A 26,635-nucleotide genomic window follows, 5' to 3' on the forward strand; every position below is an offset into this window, starting at 1 on the left:
ATGGAAAACTTATTTTGTAGCAACCAGTTCCAAAGAAAAGAAATCTCCTTTTGTAAGCTTGTAGACACCTGCTGGGAACATTGTGAGATGAAATAAGTGCAATAGTATTCAGCATAAAGAGTGGTGATGAAATTTGTTAAATCCCAGGGGAGACTTTTAATTTATTGTGAGAAAAGTAGGCGGCCTAAAACAAAATCTTGAAGTACCTCGGTATTAATAGTACAAGAGGAGCAATACCTCTCTTGTCCATAAATATATAGTGTTTTGTTTGTGGAGATAAGTTTTAATCCACTGAGTCACTTAGCTGGAAAAAATAGTTTGGTAGTTTAGCAATGAGATGATTTTGCTTTACAGTTTCAGTGGCTCTAAGTCAATAAGAAGCACCTGTTTGAAATTGTTTTCCATGTTTACATAGATTTCAGATGCAAAAAGGAAGCTAGCAGTCTGGGTGCTGTATTGTGTTCCAAATCATGTATTTATTTATTTACATTTGTTTACTGGGAAATTCCAACTGGACACTGGTCCACAGAACAATAAATGAGCAGCAGAGTACATGAACAATTGAATATATATATATATATATATATATATATATATATATATATATATATATATATATATATACAATAACAAATCATACATACTGTAGCAAACATAAGATGTCCATACAATATGAAACCTAGTAATGAACAGAAATGCCAGTATTTAGCTAGAGGCTAGGAATAAATGTAGGATGTATATTCAGATAGTACTAAGCTCAAAAGGATACTGTTCTAAACTCATAAACCTAAATCTTGTATACAAATAGTGCACTAAACTCAAACAGATATAAGGCAGATGCTCCACATGAAGGTGGAACAAGCTAGAAGGGCTAAAGGGATGGAAGGGGAAGAGAGAGGAGTAAGAGAGGAGACTGAGTAATATTCGTGGTAGCAAGAGGAAGCTAGGTGCAAGTCAGTTAGATATGTATTTGGAGTTGTGATGAAGTGAGGTAGTTAAGCATGTTATAACAGGTCTGACAGACTGAATGAGGAGGGAAGGGGAAGGCAAAGGGTGAGCCAGAGCCTGCAGAGAAAGGAATGCAATGATCAGACGGCATGAGACAGGGTGGCTAGAGGAGTGGAGAGGAAGGGAGGTATAAAGGAGGGTTACTAGTCTGGATTGGTGCATTGGCATAACCAGAGACTTTTTTTTATTAGAAAATATTTTTATTCATTTTCAAAAAGAAAAAACATGTATACAGGTTATTTATAACAGTGAAGTATTTACAAATTATTTAAACAGGCTAGCTAAAAGCAGTAAACAGATATCAACATTAAAACCAAAATAAAGTATTTACAAGGGTGTCTATTATTGACATATAATTGACTTTCTATACAGTTGTTTCCCAATTATAATTTGCTACAGTCATTACTCTCCAGTATTTCAGTTACTTTTTGCCATGCTATATATAATGATGTAGTTCTTTCAGTTCTTCCTTTAATAGTTTTCATTTCCAATTGTGATACTGCTGACACCATATTCCTGTATTGCTTTAAAGCTGGAGAAGCTCTGGATTTCCAGTTTGATGTAATGTTTTTTCTTGCAATGTCTAGGAGAGTCCACAGGATTACCTATTTTGTTCCTGGTACACAGTCCGGTACAGGTGCATTAAACAAAATAAGAGATTTAGAAATCTGGAATTTGTCATTGAATGCCATTTGCAGAAAATAATTTATTTTATCCCAGTATGGTTTAATCAAATGGTATTTATAGAACATATGTTGCCAGTCTGCTTTTATTGTTAAATCACATCTCCAACAGCCAATATTTTTTTTAAATGCAAGTTCCATTTTATGAGAGGTTACATAAGATCTGTGTATGAATTGCCATGCAAAGAGTTTCCAGTGTAATGAAAGTGATGTCTGCTTTGGAGAGAGAATAATTAATTTTTTTATCTCTATCATTTGGTACTTGCCCATTAACTGATCTATAATAGTTCCATATTTTGTCATTATAGGTTTTTATTTGTTTTATAAATAGATAAGTATCCCTTTCCATTAATGGGTTGATTCATTAATAATATATGTTCTTTGAAATTAGGAACATTCTTATTGATGGTTGCTTTGTTTCTTATTTGCTTAATATATATTGTCTTAATTCTTGTATATGTAGCCATTAACTGTTTTCCATATTTAATTTCCTTTTAATTTGGTCTATTGACAGAAGTTTTCCAGAGTTTACTGATTGATACCACTATATCAATCCCTTTTCTATAAGCATTTTGACTACTTGTATATCAAATGTTGTTGTACTGCCTTGTGTGTATGCTACTGGATATAGTAGAAATGACCATGCTTTAATATCAGGATTGCTATTAATAAGATTTTTGAAAATTTTTAATGTATAAGTAATGTATTTGGAACTTGTATTTTTATAATAACAAAAAAACAGCACACCCACTAGAGCAAATGCCAATCCACTGACCGTAACAATATGTATGTAAAGCCCAACAACGAAAAGCAGAGAGAGACAACCACCAGGCTTCCAATAATCCAGTCTTGTTGTAAAATTTTAAAGTCTTTTAATTCATGCAGTAGGTAAGTGCTTTCACTAACAGCTTCATCAGACCTTAAAAACTTTTCAAAGACATAAACACTTGCTTATAAAGCAAGCACATGATGCAGAAATAATAATTCAATTAACATTTAAAAACATACACTTTATATAAAAGACTTCATAACGTGAATTTCAAAAAACGAATTCACTGTTCATCCACCAAATAAATACTACTGCATTAAATATTTGTCACTAAGCTAGTTGGTAACATTAAATTGTGCAAAGTTGCATATCTAAATGAATTTGTATCAGTCCGACTAAATAAATGCATATGTCATGCTAAGCTAATAAATTCGAATGCATCTTAAATTCAAATTCTTCAGTCAAAAGACTCCTCTATTATAAATGTTAATGTAAGTAAAGAATACTGAACAATAAAATAATATTGCGCTACAAATTATAATATATTTATTGCTAGCACAATATTGACATCAGAACTAAATACAACATAAATCCGGGTAACCATCCTTTTGCTATATTATGCATCTAAATTACAACTAAAGGAAACGTCTGTAGTGCATAGTGTCATTTCCACATTGATGTTTACAACTTTGCATTCATACACCATACACATTGAATGAAACACAATAGACATTAAATACAGCATGTACAATGACGATGTTTATATGCATACTCAGTCAGATGCCTATTAAACAGATATATATCCGTGTATATGGGTATCCTCAGATATGTTATCAATCAGAATACCTAGAAATAATATTTATAATGAATGCAAGAAACTTTTTGAGGGAGTTTTTAGTGCAGTCTTGAAGTGATTGCAAGAAGGTGATGTGGTTGGTGTGTGTGTGTGTGTGTGGGGGGGGGGGGGTGTTGTTCCATAATCTGGATATGACTCAGGAGAATAGTGCTTCTAGGTTTGGTCACTAGCAGCAGATTTTTGCTGCTGGAGCATAGTGGTCTAGTGAACCAGTAGGGCTGGAGAAGGTTTTGAAGGGATGGGACTTTGAGGATAGTTTTCTAACTTGTGGATGAGAGAGAGCTGATTCAAGTGAAGAAGTTGAGGGTATTCAAGCCAATCAAGTTCTCTAAGTGAAATACAGTTGTGGCTGCGATACTGGCAAACTTAGCAATTTTACTGTAGCAAGTCTTGAGCTTGTTTAGGTCTATTTGTCTAAGTAGGTAAGTATAGGAGAGGTGTGCAGTAAAGTGGAGATTAGGTGAGAATTGGCAGCAGAAATTCTGGCTGTCTCGGTAAGGAATTGTTTGTTTCTGTGCAGTGCACCTAGCTTTTTGTGAACTTTTTTATGGTAAGAGAAATGTGAGTGTCAAATATGACATTATCAATCTCAACACCAAGTGGTTTGGTGTGTTCTGCTGGGGAGATGATGGTATTGTCTTTGGCTAGAATATTAAAGAGGGGGATAATTGGATTATTATCATAACTCATATCATCTGAGTGTATTCCATCATTTGCTCCTATAAAAGTTTTTTTTTTAATCATCATCTTTGCTATAAGACAGAGGTATGCTATTGGCCTATAATCTGATGCTATCTCAGGGAGAAAGACCTGGGATAATGGGCTAATTTAGGGTGTGTTTGAAAGGAGGAGGAAGAATACTAGTACTAAGGGTAAGATTAAAAATATGAGCAAGAGGTGTAAAAAGAATACAGTGTTTGGGTTAATAAGTTTAGTATTTAGAATGGAGCAAAGGTCAGGTGGGCTAAAAGGATTGTTCCAATGGAACAAGGTGGTTTTGGATTATCTGATTTGAAGGGATATTTCAAGTTACACAGTTAAGGCTGATGTACATAAATCAGGCAGAGAGCTACAGTTCAGATCGGAAAGGGATGATGATGAAAGCAGTGGGACATTCAAGGAATAAGAGGATGGAATTTTGGATGCAGATCCTCTAGGAGAAAAACGTGTACAGAATATTATATTGATAAAGTAGCAGAAAGTATTAAGAACTAGGTCAACACTAGAATGGAGAAAGGGAGGTTTTGCCAATAGGGATGACTGCAATTAGGGTACAGAGAATAGGCGAAAGGGGGCTGGAATTTACTGAAGAAAACTGGCAAAAGGAACCAAGGTACCGAGAGTGAATAACTAGAAAGGGAAAGGTAACAGAATGGGTGGAGTCCAAGATACTATTTGGACTGTCTGTTAGAGAGTGTCTTCTCTGTCTGGGATTGATATCAGAGTATAGACAAAGAAAAAGGGATAGGGGAAACCCAAGTGAAAACCTGCTGTGGTATAGTTTTTAGTTGAATCTAGAAGAGAAACTGCTGTTAAAAATGGATAATAATTAGGACATAAAAATATTGCAGAGTAACTATATGAATCAGAGGAGGTTAGAAAAGACTGGATAAGCAATTCACAAGGAAATAATGGGAATACATATGGTTGGTTCCCAGATATGCAACAAGGTCTAGAAGATGTAGCATTTTTGCTTGGGAGTGTTTGTATAGGTATTTGTATACCCTAACTAGACTCCAAAGAACTTTTTTGAAGGCAGATGGCAAATGTTTGAATTGTGTTGTGGAAGAAAGAGGTTAATTGGACCATACATTTTGAGAGTGTAATGAGCTGACAGATTTTAAAAATTCCATAGAGAGTACTCTGTCAGAAATATTGGGTGAGCAAATGGGTTTAACTAAGGAAGTTACATTACTCTAGCTCCAACACCGTAGCCCAAAGGTTCCTAGAATTTATAAACTCAAATGCTATGGAACAACTTGTTACCACTCCCACAAGAGGGGAAAACATACTGGACCTGATCATCACCAACATGGGGGCTCTATGCTCCAGACCAGAAGTGTATCCCTCACTGGTAAGATCAGACCATAAACTAATCTCACTGGATCTTCACATCCCGACCCCACCCCCTGCCCAGAAAACCACAGTGAAAAACTTCTCTAAAGCAAATTTCACACTCCTCAAAACTGAGGTGGAATCCTTCAAAGCCCCCGGGCCTGTGGAAAATACGGCCCAGATCGCAGAATCCTTTATAAACGCATTCTATGAACACCTTCAGGAATGCATGGATCATGCAATCCCAAATAAAACCAAGACCCAATCCTCCAAAGGCAGGCTTCCTGTCTAGTGGACCCCAGCCATAAACAAACTATACAATAGAAAGAGGAAGCTACTACATGACAGAGCAAAATCCCAAAAATGGAAGGCATCTCTGATCAGTATTAGCAAAAAACTACGGGCACTCATAAAATCGTCTAAGGCCAGCTTTGAGAGAAAAATTGCACAGGACACTAAGGGACCTGGGTGGGAATTCCCAGATATGCTCAGAATTAGTCCAAAATGACAAAAAATACACTGAACCCACAGACATTGCCAACATCCTAGCTGACAGGTTCAGCACAAACTCCCCCCCCCCAAAAGGGCAAATATCTATCCCAGCAGAGTGCGTGCCCCCCTGACATCTCAGATGCTCAGGTAAGAGCCGCCCTCTCCAAAGCAAAAAACACAGCATCAATGGGACCAGACGGTGTCCCGGGCTGCTTTCTACATGAACTCCAAGAAGAGCTAAACCCAAACATAAAACTACTGTTCCATCTCAGCCTTACTACAGGATATGTACCCAAAGAGTGGCGTACAGCAACAGTGGTCCCTCTCCACAAAGGTGGTGCCTCAACAGATCCAGGAAACTATCGCCCCATAAGCCTGACTAGCTTGGTCTGCAAAGCTATGGAAAGGATCATCATGGACCTCATAAATAAAGATATTGGGGACCTACAGACACTGGATCTTACCCAGTTAGGCTTTGTTAAGGGCAGATCCTGCATCTTAAACCTGGTCAATTTCTTTGAAACAGTCACCAAGGCCATTGACGAGGGGAAGGTGGTCCACACAGCCTACCTGGACCGCGCAAAAGCCTTCGATACAATACCCCACTCGGGCATTATAGATAAGCTCACCAGCTTAAATATAAACCCCTATGTCACTAGATGGGTTGCAAACTGGCTCAAGGACAGAACCCACATGGTTAGAATTGCTGGAGCCATGTCAGACTCTAAACCAGTTACAAGTGGCATCCCACAAGGCTCAGTCCTGGGACCTCTCTTGTTCGGTATATATTTCTCGGAGGTACAGGCCAACACGGAAGGACTGTGGCTGACCAAGTTCGCAGATGACTGCAAACTAGGCGTCATAATCGACTCTCCAGCCGACACAAGCATCCCACAAAAGGGCCTCATAGAAACATACAACTGGTTTCAGAGCCATGGCCTCATGCTAAACGCCAAAAAGTGTATAGTCATCCCCTTTGTCAAAAACAAAGTGCCCACAAATTACCACATAGGTGGTAATCCATTAAGTATGGAAGAAGTAATTAGGGACCTGGGGACCCAAGTTGATTGCAATCTCTCATTTGCAAACCACGTGGCCAAAGTGGTTAGAAAAACATTTTATATAGCCCACTTAATCATGAAGGGATTCACATCTAGATCAGGGGAGGTCATTGTGCCTCTTTACTCATCTCTCTTCGGGCCCATAATTGAGTACAATGCCCCTTTTGGGATGTACCTTACCAGACACCTGCAGCAACTGGAAAAACCCCAAAAGTACCTCACCAAGAGGATCAAAGGGCTCAAACAGATGCCATATGCTGCCTGGTTAAAGAAACTCCAGCTCTACTCAGTGGCATACCGCCTGCTCACAGGCAATCTGTGCCTAACGTATAAAGCCATGTCCAACCCGGAATTAATAGACATGCTGCACCTCAGAAAATCCAAATCCCATCGAGCTATGCGCTCAAGAGATTTGAACCTCAGCACTGAAATAAATAGGACATGCTGGAGGGACAGATTCATAACCCAGAGGCTCCCTTGACTCTGGAATAAAATCCCAGTCCAGGTTAGGCAGAGTCCCTCATTGACTCTCTTCAAGAGGAATCTTGATGAGTGGATGGGAGATTGTAGGTTTACCCCGGGTATCACTTCTGTGTCACTGTTAGACAGAGGCACAGTATACTAACCTCGAAAAAGGGCATAGCAAAATTAATTTAAAATGGGTGGCGAAAGCCAAACACACTCTGGCTAGGCTTATCAATGCCCTAGGGCAGACAGCCTATTATGAACCTATGAACCTATGTTGGGATACAGGATCTGGATTGTCTAGACATAGGTAAGGCCTTGAGTTTAGTTCTGGTGGTACTAGAAAATGGAAATCAAACACTAAACCAACTGTATTTGAAGTAGTGAATTTTTTACAGAAATAAAAGCTCTGGAAGTGTGGTATTTAGAAAAGGGTAGGAGCAAATTGCACAGAAAACAATGGAAATTGTGGGAACAGTACATGCAGAATAATGTTTTGTAGAAGTGAGGTTTAAGGGAAGGCAGGAATTGAGCAATTTATGTAGTGTTGGATTGATAGTTGTATACAGTATACATGATGTATAGTGTTTGTAACTGGGAACATATTAATATGGTTTGTTTTCTTTTATTTAAATGTATGCTTGCCTGTAAGTGTTAATTCCATAAAGGTGTTAAAAAATGTGAAGATTATTGATAAGTATAGGAAAAAAGTGTTAACTTGTTCAACTTTGATTTTCATAATTGTGACTTGCCAGGTTCATATGTTAGTTTGATGTCCTTTCCTTGTCACTGTTTCCATATTCCTTATACCTGGAATATCCTGACAAGGATAGCTGAATGTCCAGCCAATAAACCTAAGCCTTTACACCTTCCCAGTGCTATACATCAAATATATATCCTACGTGCAAGGAATAAGTTTGATGTGTGACATACGGATGCCTAATCCTCAGAGCAACTTTGCCGCCACTCTGAACGCATTTTCTGAATTTGGACTGTATTCAGTTCACAGAGCTGGTTCTTCTACTGAGCCTGCTTACAGATAAGTGCCCTGTTGGAGTTCTTTCCTATTTTTTTTCTTAGTCTTGTTTTCATGTCATCCAAGGGGAAATGAGTGTGGGAGGCAAATTCCCCACAAAGACAGACATGCCTTTTTTTGTTAGGGTGCTTTGCACAACCACACTCATTATGATATGTCAAGTATTTGCCCCCAAGACATTTCACAGCCATTTGTTTTTTTAAGATAACTAGAAATGTTAGACAGTGTTAGAAGTTAATGACTCATGATACCATGGCCAAATCCACCCACACTGAAGTTCAGCCTCCTATTAACGAAAAAGCTAAAGGTGTTCATATTGAATCTGCTGCTGTCCATCCTCCACTGGATATCTTCCTCAGGTTGAATGAAGAACCAGAGGACCATCCATTGCTGAGGCCAGTTCCCTCTGCTGTGACCCAGTTAGAAGCTTATATGGAACTGCCTACTCACACGTCTGCTGAGGGTGTGCATATGTCTGTTACAGATGCAGAGGGGGAAGCACTGATGATTATATCTGAAGGACCTATGGGGATTCACCAAATTTTGATTGAAAAAGAGTTGCCTGGTTCCCTCCTTGAATAAAGGAATGGCTTCTGTTCTCCTTGATTTGTCAAGGCAGATGTTTCTTTGAAAAAGAAATGGAAAACACGAGGCTACTGTAGCTAAGGATCTTCACAAAAAGTGGCAGGACTTTACTCAAGGGCTGTTTTAATGTCCTCATGGCTGTGACACCCTCACAGGGATTGTCATTCCCTGCTGCTGCTCCCTGGTCATCTACCCCATCTAAGTGATGTAGCAATTCTGCTTCTTCTGATGAGGAGTTGGACTTTGGTGAAGAATTCATAGCACATTCTTCACAAATACTCTCCTTTGGGACTGGTGAAGAGGATTCTTTGTCCTCTGATTCTCCTTTTGAAGAATCATTCTTTGAGGTTACAGTGGTTTGCATGACAGAACACTTTAAGTGGGATCGTTTCCAGGTATCAGAGGTTCAAAATAGCTGTTATGAACTTTGCAAATGGACTCACCCAGACCTTCTGCAGTCCTTTCCAGACTTAGCTGCCCTTCTTTACACATTTACAGCAGCTTCTCAGGTTCCTGACACTCAACCTCAAACCCCTAAGAATCCAGAGAGATTTTATACTGTACCTGACAATTATACTTGTATAAATAATCCATCAACTGATCCTGCTGCTGTTTCCATGTCCACAAATAAGCCATCCAAACTGTTTTCCTTTTCCAAATGTCTGCCTTCTGACAGACAGCTATGCTGTGGGGAGGTATGGGAGAAAAGTGTATACTTCTGCTACTTTAGCTTTTAGAGCCATTACTTATCAGACCCACAGCTAGATATGTCCTGGCTCTTCTGTCCCAGCTGGGGGTAGGGGTGGGTTGAATGACATGCCTGATTCAGACAGTAAGTCGTCTGCTGTCTCTGAGTTCTGCCTCTCCTGTAGCTCACCATTCCATTGATGCAGCTGATGCCTCCTCTAGGGGAGCTGCATCTGTTTTTTTCATGAGAATATATTCCTGGTTGTGCCTGCAGGCTTTGCCCGAGGATATTAAAGCCAAGCTTTTAGATTCTCCCTTGGATAATCAGAATCTTTTGGCACTGCTACTGTAGAATTGTTTAAAACCTTTCAGGATAAGGTCAACATTATGCAGGACCTCAAACAAATTTTTGTTTCCCCTTTATCCAAGTTCCAGGGGAAACTACAGTAAACTCTGTTAACCGGAACTCAAGCAACCAGAAAAAAATCGAAGAAATACAGTACAAATATGAACAATTCAGTTTTTCACTTGCTGCACTTTCTATTTTACCCCACAGAAACATACCTTACGTTTTTAGAGTCTGAGTTTTGAATTTTAGAGTTTTAAAAAGGAAGGTGCAAATTCCCTCTGTCATCAACCTGAGAACAAGTTAAACCAACAAGTCAAATTGCTACAATGTCAACACTCGTTCCATACTCACTCAGTTTGCATCAGATTGCATACACACTCCTCTCTCTCTCTCTCTCTCACACACAAACACACAGTCTCTTCAGCTTTCATACATTCATTCACTCACTCTTTCTCTCTCCGATCTGTCACACGAACTCTCTTTAGCTTTCATACATCTTTCCTATCTCTGACACAGTTGCTTCTGCTTTCATACATGCATTCACTCTCTGTTCAGTTCATTCAGTTCCAATCCACTCAGCATGCCACTGAAAACCCTAGCGGAAATGTAAGTTTAAAATATTATTATTCCAGCCAGGGTTTTAATTACTGTATTTCAATATTAAAATCAAATCAATAGTGTTTATGGTATAGTATAGTAGAAGGTATATGGTATTTGTCAGGTCTGTTTTTAATAGTAACTCTCAAGCAACCAAAAACTACAGATCTGATATTAATCTTCGTTCATTCCTTACCGATGGGTTATTGGTTCTGTCCTCGGAACCAAGCCAGGCAATAGCATCAGCCAAAAACTCTTGAGCCAAGGTCCTACTCAGAATGCTCTGCTCCCTGATACCTCAGATCTTATTTGCTGCATTGCTGTATAGCCTTGTCAAGCCACGCTCTCAGCTAAGTGTCTAATTTTTTGAAAGTTTTATACATTGTTCTTAAATATTCTCAATAGTTTATACTAATATTTTCCTACCATATCGTATACTTTAGACTCTCTCCGTTTAGTCTTTTCCCTTTATTATCCTCTTTCCTTACCTTGTGGTCATTCTTCATTACCATCATTGGTAATTCTTCCTTTCTGTTCTTACCCTTTTTGGTTAGCCTTTCTTCTTCCTTTTGGTACTGTTCCTCTTCTCCACATCATTATGTCGGATAAGAAAAGTAGCGTTAGTTTCAAGCAGTGTAAGGATTGAGGCCATAAGTTGACACTTTCCGATGGCCATGACTTATGCGTCTACTCTCTGAATGTCTCCCAGCCTTACTTTGGCTCCCCCATGTGGGATTTTTAAAAATTTCTCTACTAGGATTCTCAATGAGAGGAAGAATAAGTTAATTTTGAAAGGTCTACTCAAGTCTCCTTTCTCTGAGGCTATTTCCGGGTCAGAGGGCACATCCCCTCCTGTTAAACCCCGTAAGAGGCGTTCTTCCCCTTTTTCATCAAAGTCACTTGCCTCTTCTCCCTCTGGGGATTGTAGGGAGTCAACCCATAAGAAGGTGAAACTGATTATTACTTCGGCGCTGCCACCTGCGACCCTGTCTGCTCCAGGCTCGGCACCACCCAAAATGATTCTGGCTGAATTCCCGATGCAGACAACTACGGTTCTGACAGTTCTGTTGCAACCCTTACTGGCACCATCCATACAGGTTTAGTCCCCTTTGGCACCATTGGTACAATTGCCTTCGGCTCAGAGTATGACTCTTCTGTACTCCACGGCGCAGACATTTTCGGCACTGACATGTGCTTCGGTGCAGTCCTTCTCGCCACCATCCTTATTACCAGTGCAGACACTTTCTACGATGGCACCGTACCCTTTGGGGCAGACTTTTGCCTTTACAGTGCAGACACCTTTGACTACTATGGCACTGGCGTCCTCGGCGCAGACTATTTACACACCATTTTCTTCGGTGCAGACATCCCCTGTTCCGGGCTCTGCATCTATTGAATTAGCAAGGACCAAATATTCTCCTTCACTGGATCCATTTGCTGGCAGTCAATATAGTCCTTTTCTAGAAAGGACAGAATCGCCATCAGCTTTCTCCATGAGGTCAACCAAGAGTCCTTCTGAACAAGATGTGTTGCAGTTTGTTGACTAGTTGCTTGTGGCCAGAGGTCTCTCTCAACTGTCGAAGTCCACGTTCCCTCATTCAGGTCAATGTATATCTCTCCAAACTCCAATGTGCACTCCTCCTTCAACTTCTGCTCAAGTTTCGAAGCCTATTACTCTGACAGAAGCATCCCTTCCTCTGACTCCAATAGTGAATCTCACTTTGGAACCAGAGTCGTCCTTGTGGCCCTTGGTGCACTGGGCATCGGGCTGCTCTCAAGCCAGTGGCTGTGCCATGGGGGGAGGGCATTCCTAGCTCCATGCAGATTTTTTTCTATGGCACCCTCCAGGGATCCTCTCTCTCATGGTTCATGGTCCTGCTGAGACTCCTGGTCTGGGGGTGGGCTTGGGGCAGGGTGTGACCGCGGTTCTGAGGTTGTCGTGCTCAGTTCTGTGCTCCCATTCCTCTTTGTGTGGGCCAGCCTTCCAGGCCATGGTGAGGGTGCTTGCCTCTGCTGGCAAATCCCACATGTCAGAGTCCTCTCCCTTCTCTGTGCCACAGCTGTCACAAGCCTCAACCACCGGACACTGGGCACAAGAGCCTCAGGTTTCTCCTTCTCAGGAAACCCCCTCTTTGCAGTCTTTCCCAGAACCTCCCACTGAGAAAGTACCCTGCAAAGCGTCGTACAAGAGGAAGCACATGGACTCCACTGAGGAGTCATTGACTGAAGAAATGGATTTTGATGACTGGGAAGAGTCCCCATGGTCACCCTCTGATGAGGTGTCCTTTGGTGACATCCTCTAGATCCTTAGACAGTGGGGTGACTTGAAGTCCTCTAATCTTTCCTCTGAGGAATCCGTATTCCTGCAGGCTTTTCGTGCCCAGCCCCCTACCTCCTGGGTCACCACACCTGCCGATGAGCTCATCCAGCATGCATGGAAGGCTCCTGACACCCTGAAAGCGATACAAAGGAGGCCAGATAAAATATTATCGCCCCCAGCTGAGCACCCATATTGATCACAAGGTCTTTCAGTAGATGCTATGGTGGTGGCAGCTGGAACTAAGAAGGATTTGGCAGAAGAGAGCCAAATTGTCCATCCACCCAACAAAGAGTCCCGGGCAATTGATAGATTAGGGAAGCATGTGTTTGTTTAATCAACCTTCACCGTAAGGTCTTTGAACTATTTGGCACATTTTACCAGGCTTCAGAGGCATCTTATCAACCAGCTCTCTGAAACCTTGTCAGGAGCTGTTTCTGATGAGGTCTGTGACAATGTGGCTTTTCAGCCACCCTAGAGTCCATTTCCAACTCTTCCGTGTGTCTTATTTCTCACGCAATGGAAGGGGCGGCTAGAGCGGCAGGCACGAGTATAGTCTCTAGACAACATGCCTGGATGCACCTTTGCAACTTTGCGGACTCCTTTAAGGCTTCCTTCATGGATGCCCCATAGAGGCCGCTTCTGTTTGGCTCTAAAGTGAAGGATACGCTGGCAAGGTGCAAACAAGATGGCAAGACCCTGTCTGTCTGCTGTTGGTGTCAGACACTCCACTCCTCAGCGATTCTACTTTAGAAATCAGAGGAGGTAGGTAGATGTGGCATAGAAATCACAGGGGTCTTTCCGGGACCCACATGCCAAGTTTTCCCTTAGAGGTAGAGGGGGAAACTCCAATGGAAGAAGCCCCTTTCAGGGCAGCGGAGGTCCGTGAAACTGGGGTTCCAGAGATTCCTTCTCTGGCCAACCCTATCAGCGCTGCCCGACTGCTCACCTCTGGAAGTTGTCGGGGGTCGGTTTCCTTGTACCCTGCTGCCTGGCAAAATATAACCACCGACTCTTGGGTACAACGGATAATAAGCAGAGGCTATCGCATCCCGTTCCATCTTTGTCCAATCTCATCCAGAGTATTGCTCGACGTTTCACCCAGTCAAAGGGAAGCAGATAGCTCATGAAATCCAAAAGCTGCTACAAAAAAGTCATCCAGATGGTCCCCCCAGACCAGATAGGATTCAGTTTTTACTCGAGGTTCTTTTTAGTGCCAAAAAAGACAGTGGACTGGAGACCAGTTCTGGATCTCAGTACACTGAACAAATTTGTAAAAAAAAGAGAAATTCCAGATGGTTACGGTTCAGTCTGTCCTTCCTTTTCTGGAAGAAGATGATTGGATGTGCTCTGTAGATCTTCAAGATGCATATTTCTACATAAAAATGGACAATCGCTCAAGAAGATACCTTCCGCATAGGAGCCTGTTACTACCAATTTTGAGCTCTGCCCTTCGGTCTCTCTCTACAGCCCCCAGAGTGTTCACAAAATGCATGGCAGTGGTTATCACTCACTTGTGACTTCAAGGATTCCAGGCATTTCCATATCTAGATGACTGGCTCCTCACCGCCCCTGCCAAGCATCTACTGGAAGAAGCCCTGCAGTATACTGTCTTAACAGCTCAAAGCCTGGGAATCACTATAAACTGGGAGAAATCCAACACTACCCCAACTCAGTCTTTGGAATTTATAGAGGTACTGTTGGACACGAGAAATTGCACAGCATCACCTCCGGAACACAGGCTTCAGAGAATAAGGCAACAAGTTCAACTGCTGCTCTGTCATTGCATATCTCCCGCTCGATCTATACTCCAGCTGTTGGGGTCAATGGCAGCCTCGATTACCATTGTTCCTCTAGCCAGATTCCACATGAGGCTCCTTCAGTGGCTACTTCCCACTCAGTGGTACCCTTTACAACATCCTCTGTCCATTCAGATAAGTGTGTAACTCAGAGATGCAAGCAAGATTTACTCTGGTGGATGTCTCGAAATCCCCAATGATGGTCTCGCCCCTTCAATCCCAATCAACAGGTAGCCACAGTGACCACGGACACCTCCTTGATGGGGTGTGGGGGGGGGGCTATGTCAGGGAAACTTGGTCCAATGCACCTGATTGGAGACAGAAGCCCTTTTGCATATCAGTGTCCTGGAACTGAGGGCGATGCTTCTAGCGTTGCAAGCATTTCATTCCAACCTTCCATCAGGGACTATTGCAATCCAGTCAGACAACATGTCAGTGGTCTGGTACATCAACAAACAAGGGGGCACTAGATCTTACCCGTTATGACAAGAGGCCTTGAGAATATGGCAATGGGCGATAGCTTACAACCGCTTTCTAATTGCAACGCACATTCTCGGGAGCTCCAACATGATAGCTGACAAATTGAACAGGTGCGTTCTACAACCTCACGAGTGGTCCCTCAATCCTTTGATAGTGGCAAAAATCTTCAACAGCTGGGGCCAGCCTTGCTGCGACCTGTTTGCCTCTCCAACCAACTATAAGTGCAGCAACTATTTTGCCCTAATTCCCCCTCGAGGACAGTCAGAGGGACACTCTAGTCCACACTTGGCCCTCTGGTCTACTTTATGCTTATCCTCCTCTTCCCCTCAGCTCCCAATTTCTGAAGAAAGCATGACAGTTGAAGAGCAAAGTGATCCTCATTGCTCCATGTGGGCCTTGACAAGTCTGGTTACCCTTCCTCTGGTCTTACCTGCTAGATCAACTGTAGATCCTCAATCCATCCCCATCATTGATCTCCCATCCGCAGGGTCTGATTCACCCCAATCCAACAACCCTGAAACTGACAGCTTGATTTCTCCACTTCCAATTATTGCCAGGCATGGAAACCTCTTTTCCCCTGTGTGCAAAATTCTCATTGCATCTCATAAATCGTCCACCAGACTAATCTATCTTAACAAATGGAAAAGGTTCTCTCTATGAGCGGCAAATAAACAATTAGACCCCTTGTCAGCCCCAGTTTCGGTAATACTGGATTACTTATCACATCTTTTCCACTCTGGGGTGTCTGCCTCTACTTTTCGTGTGCATTTAGCTGCCATCTCAAATTTCCATATTGGTTTTCAAGATTCTTCACTTATGTCACACAGACTCAGTAAGACTTTCTTGAAAGGGGTTATCCACCTAAAACCTCCCTTTAGAGAACCGGTACAACCTTGGGATTTGGCATTGGTTCTGCAAGCTCTAACAGCTCCCCCCTTTGAATCTGTGTCTTCATGTGATGTAAAACATCCCTCTTGGAAAACATTTTGTTTTTGATTGCAATCACATCGGCCAGATGCTTGTCAGAACTTCAGGCCTTATGCATCAAACCTCCCTATCTTATCTTCCATAAGGATAGGGTATCACTGAGAACTAATTCTACCTTTTTACCAAAAGTGGTGTCAGAGCAGTCTAGCAACCAATCTGTTGTCCTTCCAGTGTTCTTTCCTAGCCATTCTGACAAGGGAGAGTATTGCCTGCACGCCTTGGATGTTCATAGGAAAATATAATTTTATCTGGACAGAACAAAATCTACCCGTAAATCAGACCAATTGTTTCTGGCTTTTTCTGGACCTAGACGGGGTCATCCTGTATCAAAAGTTACATTGGCTTCATGGTTGAGAAATGATATTACTTTATCTACAACCAAAACAATCTCACCTTGCTTCATAGAGTCAAAGCTCATTCTACAAGATCTATGGCAACTTCAGCAGCTTTCCATGCTAAGGCTTCCCTCAATGATATTTGCTCAGCTGCAACTTGGGACAAACCTCATACCTTTATTCTTCATTACAAATTGGACTTGGCCTCCAGAGGTTGAGCTTCCTTTGGCTTCATGGTGCTCAGGAATGTCCTTCCATGAGGGCCACCCAGGGATGCAGGTAGCTGGGGACTCTGTCCCATCAGTAAGAAATGAACAAAGAGTAACAACATCAGATAAAGAAGTTATGTGTTAGCATAAAGTTCCATCTGAGTTGTTGATCTTCGTTCATTCATTACTTCCAACCCTCCATCCCCCACCCGGAGATTCTTGGTTGATCTCATGTATCCCTTTATTGTAGGTCTGTTATGACCAGAGGTAGCATCTACTTTTATCTATTAACTTGCAAGCTCGATCTGAGGTAACAGGGAGCAGAGCATTCTGGGTAGGACCTTGGCTCGAGAGGTTTTTGGCTGATGGGAGCTTGATATTGGCTGGCTTGGTTCTGAGGATGGAACCGATAACCCATCAGTAATGAATGAAGTAAGATCAACAACACAGATGGAACGTTATGGTAAAACATAATTTTTTTTTTATCTAGCATCTACCAATCTCTATGGGTGCCCGTTAACTGGAGTTTACTGTGTCCTTCCAAATCTTCCTTTGTTCATAGGTAGCCTAGAGAATCTGACAGAGGTAGGAGGGTTTGATTTTCTCAGATAAAGCACACACTGAGTTATAGAATGCAAAAACACCTTTTCCTGATGAACCTGCCTTTAATTGTCATAAGCCCCCCCGGCCAAATTCCTCTGTCCCTCAGGCTAATCTTTTCTTTCCCTTTTTTAAAACAGATAACAGCAAATGCGTGGGTTCTCTCCATCAACTAACATGGCTATTTTATGGCTTGTAAGTCCCTTCCTTCATTTTCTAGTCTCCCTTAGCAACCTCATTGCCAGCTTCCTTCCTCATTTTCCTGTGGTCCTGCGGGATCTGGTAGACAGTGAGCCATATTGTCTCAACAGGGAACAGGTTTTTATTTCAGAATGTTTCTGGTTCCCAGGAAGAAGGGGATATGCAGGTCCATTCTAGACCTGTCTTTAACTCAACACCTTTCTCAGAGTTCCTTCCTTCCTTCAGGATTTTGACTCCAGACCTTTTCCTTGTTTAGCATCCCCAGGCTTTATTAGTCTCCCTGAATTTGAAGGATGCTTACCTCCATATTCCTATTCACCATTTTTTTTAGGAAAGTTTTACGTTTATCTGCTGCTTTCACTAATTATCAATTCTCTGCTTTGCCTTTTGGCCTTTCTACAGCTCTGAGGGTATTTACTAAATGTCTGGCCCCTGTGATAGCTTTCTGCAGGCTTCAGGGAATCCAACTATTCCCTTATCTGGACAACTTTCTCTCTCAGCAGCTCCTGCTTCAGAATCTACACTTCACCATACTGCTTCTGCACAGTTTAAGGTTAGATCTCAGTCTCAAAAAGTCAGTATTTTTGGTTTGCAGGATTCAGGCCACTCCAATGCTGGCTTCTCTTATGCCTCCCAAGATTCCAACTTTGACTGCTTATTTCCAGTCTCCTCATCCTCTTAGTTTTCACTGCAAGGGAATTTCTCTGAGCACTGAGGTTTACGTGGCGGCTGGTGACTTCAAATAAAAGAGGAGCTGCAGGAGACAGTTGAATGGGTGGGGCCAATGGGAAGAGGTGTGACCAACTAGAAAGGGGCAGAGCTATGCTCAAAACCACAAAAACTGGGACTTTAATTAAATATGCTGCCCTGGGTGCCAAACCGTCACTATGAGAGTCCAATCAAGACAATATAAAGTGTAAAAGAAAAAAAATATTTCAATGCATTGGCTACATGACAGCTTTCTTAATATCTAGATGGAAACAAGAAGGCTGTGAGGCATGAACAAATAAATTACTTTTCAAATACATTAATGGAATGCCAGTCAAAATCAAGTATAAAAACAAGCAACACTCAACTCAAACCACTTCTCCTTGCACTGTAGTTCTAATTATAATTTATATTCAGCTTTATAAAAGTAACAAGTAAGATGCTGAAAGTAACAATCTCTGTGATACCCCCACTTGTAAAAATGTTTCTTATCCAAAAAAAGACCCGCTGCCTGACAACTATCTGCTTGTTTCATGGGGAAAACATGATCAAAGTAAAAAAATGAACAGCAAACAAGAAACAAGCTCAAGATAAATTGCTTAAAGGAATACTGCACAGGTTATGGACCACACATAATATATTGGCATTCTGCTTAAGTTGCTGGTAAAGCCTGCAAAGATGACTGCAAGTCTCCAACAAATGTAGTGAGCTTCTGAAATACTGTAATCCTGTCCTTTTATTACAAATACTGTCATATGCATTTCAACACTTAAGTCTTATACATTATCTAGTTATGTAAATATTCTCTGCGTGGCAACAACAAAAAGGCTTTCAATGTTTGCAATTCTTTAACAGTATGCTTATTAAAGCTTACTTGCATCTAACAATCTCCAACAAGCTTACCTGATGGTCATTAAAGCATTTCTACTTAAACACAGAGCAACAGGCACTGCAACAACATGCATTTTCTGAATAATAAGCATAAATCAACAGTATAAAAATGACAAAAAAAAACAGAACATTCTGCAAAATCAAGGACAGATGAAAAGCCACTGAACTACTTGTGTCTACCTTGGATGGGGGGATACTCTGCACACTTACTCTGCATAACTGCCCCTTGCCTTACTTGGGCACATCCAAAGTCACGACATGGGGGAGTGGGGTGCAACAAGTATGTCACAATTTGAAATGTCTGTGGCTGACGGTGATGGCCCTGACACATTTGTCATACCTCTCAACCTCAGAGCAAGAAATCTGGACAAAGCCATAAATAGAAGTGGGACAAAGGCCCAAAAACAAGGACAATTTTTAAGTATTGCTCTTATAAACTTAGATAATAGAATAGTAGGTCTTGCATTAGTATGAATTTTCTGAAAGGTATGAAATCTGAAACTCAAATGTCTGTCGTTATTTTCTAACTTCAGTCTTTAATGATTTGCCACTAATTTGCCAGAAAACCACAATTTTATGAAAAACAGACCAAAAATGTGATGCAAAAATATAAAATAGCCACACAATACAGCTGGGGACCTGTCAAAGAAGGGGCACATTTTTAATATTAGTACTGTTAAGTTGAGCTGCTGACAAAATAAGAGAATCTACATGCATTTCTGAAATAAAAGTAATCTAGAACTCTGATCATTACAATTATTTATTAATTGTAAACCCTCCACATTTTCTTCCAAAATTGTTATTTTGCAGAGGGATTATTATGAGGAGAGCAACATTTTTTTGCCAAAGTCAGGGACAGTTGAGAGGTTTGGATATACCTAATTCTATAAAGCGATTTATTTGTGCGTACCTCTTAATGCGGGAAATCTGGACAAGGCCAAATATATTGGGGGAACATACAGACAGTACGAAAAATTGCTCTTGTACAAACTTAGTTGATAGAATAACAGTTCTTGCTTTAGCATGCATTTTTCTGAAGGATATGAAATCTGAAACTCAGTGTCTGTCATTATTTAGTGACCTCATTCCTAAATGATTTGCCAGAAAACCAAACCAAAAATAAGCCAAAAACTATTCATTCTGCGAAAATCTGGACAGTTGAGAGGTATAGTTCAGCTGGGGCTGTCTTTGTTTGCCTCCCTCCCCCCTCACAAAATTATGGTTGAATGGGGCCTCCCCCATGCAGCCATTCCAATGTTCCATTACTTGGCTATTTCACTTCATTTACCATAAACACTGTAATGTGCATACTGCTTTACTTCTGCAATGATTTGGATTTCATTTAAAAGTTTTATTTTACATTTTAAAGCACAAAAACTAATAGACATCTGCTAAACAAAGCAATGCAGTCTCACAATGAAAATAGACTTGGCATTAAAACTTCTCTGCCCTTGAAACTCACATTCATTGAAACAGCATTGAAAATCACATTCAAAGAAAATACATCTGGCCAGTGGCAGATAGATTAACTTTGGGCTGTTTTCAAATCATAGGTCCGTTGCACACGAAACATGCATGTGTTCTTTGATACACCTTCCTGATTGTATTAAGTTATATTCCTTGTATAATACACTACAGTTGTTGGAGGTCATTTTAAATGTATTGTTTTGAACATTTTTCCAGTAAACAATGAAACAAAATGCATGCACCAATAATGACAAAAGTGGGGGCGTGGCTAGGATGTAGACTGGTTGGCAGCATCTTTTCTCAGCTCTGCACTCAAAAGATATTTCTGACAGGAATTTTTAAAAACTAGATATTGTAGACAAAACCTATTTTGTTGAATTACTTCTACTAATATCACTAGAAGTCTACAGTGCAAAAAATTTGGCTTTAAACATTATTTTTCCTGTCAAAAACAAGAAGGAAGGTATCTGAATCTACTGAAAATGAGCTTTTCTAAGCATACCACACAGGACCAGACAATGAAAAAGGAGATAGTCTTTATTAAATGCTATACAAGACTTGTCAGTGAAATTTGACAAAATGAATACCAAACTGGACACTTTTGAGGAGAGATCTACAAAACAAATACAGCAACTACAAGAAATAATGACTCAACAGAAGTCTCAAATAGCTGACATAGAGAGATCCTTAAATGATACTGAGGGCAGACTCTCAGAACAAGATCTTCAGCTACATTTTTTATCAACAAAATACTTCATTACAAAATAAAATAGAGGCTCTAGAAAACAGGTCCAGACGACATAACCTTCGCATCTATGGGCTACCAGAGAAAACAGAGGGAGATAACATGGTGACTTTCCTTACTACCTGGTTACCAGAAGTTTTAAAATTGCCTGAAGCTCTTTCTTATGGAATTGAAAGAGCCCACAGATCCTTAAGAGCTGCTTCATCAACCATCAAATCAAAAAATCACCCGAGATCAATAATAGCAAAATTTTTTTTCATCACAGGACAAGGAACTTATTTTAAAACCAACATGGTCAACTTCTCCAGTTAAATACAAAGACAACATAATCAGATTTGATAATGATTATTCTGCTGGAGTTATAACTGCAAGAAAAGAATGTCTCCCTCTGATAAAGGAATTGAAAAAAAGACAACTTAAAGTCCACTTGCTGTTCCCTGCAAGAATAAAAATATTTTTTACTGAAGGTCCTAAAACTTTTGACACTCTGCAAGCAACAGTTTCTTATCTTTCAGCTAATAAAACCTTGGATAATGTGGAAGAAATGGATTTCTCCCAATTTGGGGTTAAGCATCACTTAGAAAAAAATGAATGGAGCACTGCTGACAAGAAGAAACGATAAAAGACATATGAAAAACACAAACATTATTGTCTTCTATTTGCTCTGTAAGGCAAAAAAGTTATTTGAAAGCATTCATGCTTTACACATGTGTCAGTCTTTGAAACAATATAAATACAAGATAAGCAGGACATTTTATAACTAAAGCAAACAAGCAAGGTAACATATCTTTCTCTATTACAGTGTAAATACTTAGTCATGATTTTTCTAACTCTAAATGATGTTTAGATAGTTCATTTATAAATTACCTGCCTTTTACTGCTAGTATAGAATATGATGTATTTACACTGACATATTAATGTGGTGTGTTTAAATGCGCATGATTCCTTTTATATTATTTACACTAAGCTGCATGAAATATCTAAACTGATGTATTTAATACACATAATAATATATAAAAACTGATAGTAATAACTGTCAAAAAGTGCCTTGAAAAGTAATTCTCTATTCTTTGATGCTAAAAGTGCCTTTTTGACTAACAAACAACTGTTTGGCTTGTATATCTGCCCTTAATGTTAAGAAAACTAATAGAAGTTTAATGAGCTGGTGTTCAGTTTAAAAAAAAGCCCTAAAAACTTAACTTCACTTTGTTTTTGTCTTCCCACCATGGTCACGAGCTGGGAACTCTTATTTTACCACCCCTGAATGAAGGTTCTTCAGTTAGAATCCATTACAGTGTGTTAAACCTTCTAACAGCACAAAATGAAAGCAAACAGTCATGAGTGATATCAGCACTAAAACAAGACAGTATGGGTGTGGTGTCAGCTCCTAAACTACTTAAAGTAACCAGCACACTATTTATGAGATGGCAAAGTGCTTTTACAGTTTTAACAAATATTAAAAGTACACTGAAGTACCTAATGAATTTAGAAGGTATCAACACATACATGACGTTTTATTATATTGTAATATTTGTTATTCATTTTGAATTGTACACATAAACAGCACACAAAGCTTAAAAAGAAGTATATCACTTGGAATAAACTGTATGAATAGTTAACACATACAGACTTTACTATAATCTTTTCTGATAAGATCACCCACGTAAATTACTATAATTTAACTTAATTTTATAAAAATGTAATATATTTCAGTCCTTGACTGGAACTATATAACATATTTGTAAACACACTGCAGCTAGTGTACTCAACCTTAAGGATGGTAAGTCAATTAAGGTTCATGAATGTAGCTATGTGTTAGGCATTTTATGGGTAAAAAAAGAGTTGTTGTTTAATTATCAAGATACTCTGTAAATATTAAATTGTTCAAGTAGCACAATCATTAAGCAGTAATGAGCAAGAAAAAAAATCTGTCTTGCTTATGATGATGTTATATATATATATATATATATATATATATATATAGGAAAGAACTGCTGAATTATAAGTATGCTTTTATTAAAGGCAAGTTATATTAATATTGAACATCGTCACTGAAAATGAATGGTTGTGTAGACACAGTAACTCCCATTATATAACCAAAGCTAAAGAGATTGTCTTGTATGTCTAAATTGATCAGCCTTGAACCTTAGATTGCAAATAGACATGCAACATACTTTTACTTATAATACTGAATATATATTATATAACATCACAAACACTAAAGCCATTGTCAGCTACATCTCATATCAATCAGCATTAAAATATGATTTGAATAGCATAGACATTTACTAACATATTGCTGTTGTCACCTGATATGCATATAAGTAACAGGTCTAATTTATGTCTATGAAAGTAAATACCAGGCTGTGTGCATTTGTTAATTATGAAACAAGAGCGTGCTATCTATTCTTTTTAATATCCTATAGGTATGTACTTGTTAGAGACACACACATGCTGCAATGCTGCTAGTTATTGCATATTCATTAGTATATTTCTGACTGCAGTGTTGTAAATATATGGTGTGGACCACTTGAGTTGAGAATATGTCTCTATATTGGGCATGTTCTCTGTTTGAACGTTGTATATTATCTATAATATGATATGGAGTACCCTCACTAAATTCAAATAAGCCACAATAGAAACAAATATTTATTAAAAATGGAGAATAGAAGGATGAAGAGAAAAATGAAGGAAAATGGTTGATGGTCATATAAGGTTATCTTTTCCTGTGTATGTAGAAGAGTTGACAGTAATAAGTACCAAACAATTGTGTTATAGCATATTTAAAGCCTACTTTGCTTCTCATATTTTCCAACCTTACAGCTATAACGCTGCAGATAAATCCTGTAATATCATAAGGAGTATGAGTTGCTATTTGACATATGACATATGTGGTACAGTAGCGATGAAATATGCCAGTGGCAATACAAATGTAACATTATATTCATTGTTACGGAAACTTTCTGATTTAATCTACTTGTGGCATGGTTAACTGATGCATATAATGCTTAACATTTTTTTTTATGTATGTATGCATATATGTGTGTGTGTATATATATATATATATGTGTGTGTATGTGTATGTCTGTGTATATATATATATATATATATATATATATATATATATATATATATATATAGGTAGACCATTACAATAAATTTGATACCTATGAATGCCACTCACTATAAGGGAGATGGACAGCAAGCATATTATTTTTAAGATGCATAACCGTTATTGCTACACAAAAGATATATTAAAATAAAAGATTTTCCTTTACAATTTAAACAAAACCAAATAGTTAAGTATTAAATCTATGTATAGTTGTGTTGCCTTAGTGTTTTATAAAATATTAAAAATAGATAAAGACTGTATTTAATCTGTAAAGACAGATACATGTATACTTAAAAGATATATAAGATACTTTTCATTATAAAACTACCATATGGCGGGGCCGGGGGAGGATGCTGAAATGCAGACTTAGAGAGATCGCTTGAATGATTAGATCATTAAAGGATGAGATGTTTTTTCTCATGGAGGGGTTTGGTGGTTGTTTATCTTATATTGTTCTCAGTTATGATCTTGTAATTTACTTTTATTGGGTGTCTATAATCTATTGTAATACTGTTGGAAGAAGAAAGAACAAGTCATTCTCTTCATGTACACACATCTACACATTGTTACGAGTATATGAATATGGATAAAAGCAAAGCTAATATAAATCCAATTGCAAAATGTATATCTCTTAATGTAAATGGTTTAAATAATAGCTGCAAAAGGGGAAGTATTTATAGATATTTAAAGCTATGTGAAGCAACTAGTATTTTTACAGGAAACGCACCTTACACAGGAAGACATAAATAAAATAAACAATAAAAATTATACAATACTAGTAAGTTCCACCTATAATCAGAAGCGAAGGGGAGTAGTAATTTTGTGGAAAAACACTACTTTAATGCCTAAAATCATAAATCGTTCCATGACAACTCAGGAATGTTTTGTCTAGTGACAATATCTATCAATGAAATGATATATACATTAGTGAATATTTATTGGATACCAGGACTAGGTGTTAGAGTGGCCAAACAACACTTAGAAGACATTGTACAATATACCAAAGGCAATTTAATCATAGCTGGAGATTTCAATTGCATTATAAAAGAAAGTGACACAAATACTAAAACTACACGTAAGAGATCACCTTTAACAAAGTTGTTATCTGAGTTTGTTGAAACTTTTAATATAGTTGACATAAATGAGTATGCTATCCCAGATTCACTATTCTTTACACATTTTTCCCATAGACATAATACATACTCTAGAATAGATAGAGTGTACATAACAAAGGATTTAACCTCTAAATTAAATAACGTCAAGACAATTTCATGTCCATTTTCGGACCATAACACCATAACGTTTGAGATAGACTTATGTTTCAAGAGAAGGATATCAGTAACAAGAATACCATCTTACATAACAAATCTCAAAGATTTTAAGGAATTTTATATTAAAGAGACACAAACATTCCTAGATATCAATCTTACAAAAGATGTATCTGAAATATATATATGGGATGCATTGAAAGCATACCTATATGGAAGAGCGGTGGGATGGTATAAAAATAAACAAAAACAGTGGAATAAGGAATTCATGGAATTACAGTCAAAAGTAGATAATTTAAAGCTTGATATTCAAAATGGAAACACCAACTTAATAAAAGAACTAGAAGATACTAATAAAAAATACTCAGAGATGCTACACCACAAAACAATGATCAACTTAGAAAAAATTAAACTATGTTACTATTCAATGAACTCTAAAAACCAACGAAGAATAGCAAATTGGACTAAAAAGATTATTAAAACAAATCAAATCAAGGAAATACTTTCGTTTTGGTTTCTATATTATGTATCTGATTTAGAAGGAATACTAGAAGCTTTTAGGCTATTTTTTCATAAACTTAATAATCAAAATGAGAAAACAGAAACACATTCAGCATTGAAAGCTTTTCTCAAAAACAATGTTAAAGTTAGATTATTAGAGGAGCAGGTACAACTAATAGATAAACAAATAACAATGACAGAACTTAAAGCTGAAGTAAATAAGCTAAAATTAAACAAAGCTCCAGGTATAGATAATATCACCCCAGAAATGTTTAAATTACTATCAAATGAGGCTTTGCTGTTGTTATTGAATGTCTTTACATCAGTTAAAAATGGTAAAGACATTCCTCCTTCTTGGAAGTACACATTAAT

The sequence above is a fragment of the Protopterus annectens genome, chromosome 9.part0 (genome assembly GCF_019279795.1).
Source record: "Protopterus annectens isolate FY-2018-M chromosome 9.part0, PAN1.0, whole genome shotgun sequence".
NCBI classification, from domain to species: Eukaryota; Metazoa; Chordata; order Ceratodontiformes; family Protopteridae; genus Protopterus; species Protopterus annectens.